This window comes from Myotis brandtii, unplaced genomic scaffold (genome assembly GCF_000412655.1).
Source record: "Myotis brandtii unplaced genomic scaffold, ASM41265v1 scaffold38, whole genome shotgun sequence".
Taxonomy (NCBI): domain Eukaryota; kingdom Metazoa; phylum Chordata; class Mammalia; order Chiroptera; family Vespertilionidae; genus Myotis; species Myotis brandtii.
Window position 1 is genome coordinate 6479748 of NW_005364596.1, and position 1091 is coordinate 6480838.

Below are 1091 nucleotides of genomic sequence, written 5' to 3' on the forward strand. Positions count from 1 at the left end.
AGGAGAGAGGAGAGAGGAGAGAGGAGAGAGGAGAGAGGAGAGAGGAGAGAGGAGAGGAGAAACGTTGGTTGTTCCAATTATTTGTGCATTCATTGGTTGATTTTTGTATGTGCCCTGACAGGCACTTTTGAAGGCCCGAATTTCCCAATGGAAGTCTCTCTCTAGCTTTTCCGCCCAGGATTTCACCACTCCATTGCTTGCCACAGTTCTAATCTTTGCCTTAGGCATCTGCTGATTATTTCTTTGTTTTACATTGTTTTTAAGGACTACCATTTCTGTGCTTTGTGAGTTTTGAGTTATTCAGGAAAAAAGAAAGATAAATGCCTTACATCAATCAGTCCTTTAGGTGGCCCTCACACAGGTTAGAGCAGATAAACACAATTCTTTTAGAAAAAGGTCTGCTCTGCTCCTTCTGGAGTCAAGTACAGGAACACGCAGTGGTAACATCTTCAAGGTGGTTACAGCACCAAGAAGGCAATGGGAAGGTGGAAGTAAAAATGCCACAAAACTTTCCTAATGTTTTAAAGTTGTCTGTTTCTTGATTAAGCATTCTTTTGGTTGCTATAAACTTTGGACTATTTCCTGGAGTTTTAACGAAGTTGATTTCTGACAGTTTTTACTTGGTTATTTAAATCTTTCTGTGGTAAGTTAGGCCCTTAAAGCTATCTTGGCACTTATGCTGATATCTGATTTACGTATTTTAAAAATGTAACTTATATTTTTAGTGTATCTATAGTTTATTATGTAAATCCTCTTATAAGAACCATGATATTTATTTTCCAGTTGCCAGGAATATTGGCTAAAGATGGTGCATAGCTAAATTTCTCCCATGGAATTTCTCTCATCTGATGGGTGATGTTCTTCCCAAGAGTAGGCCTCCCTGGGGACAGTTCATATCTAATGATGGATTCATAAGAAGGAACTAAAATGCCTGACCCTCTTGCCAAGACACCTGATGTTGCAGGTCAACTCTGAAAGTTCACACCTTAAAATTCTTGTGGGATTGCTGATTTTTCTTTCTCAGACTTTCATTGATATTATTCACTTCTCAATTATCTCCACATAGAATCTGAGAAGATAACACAATACTT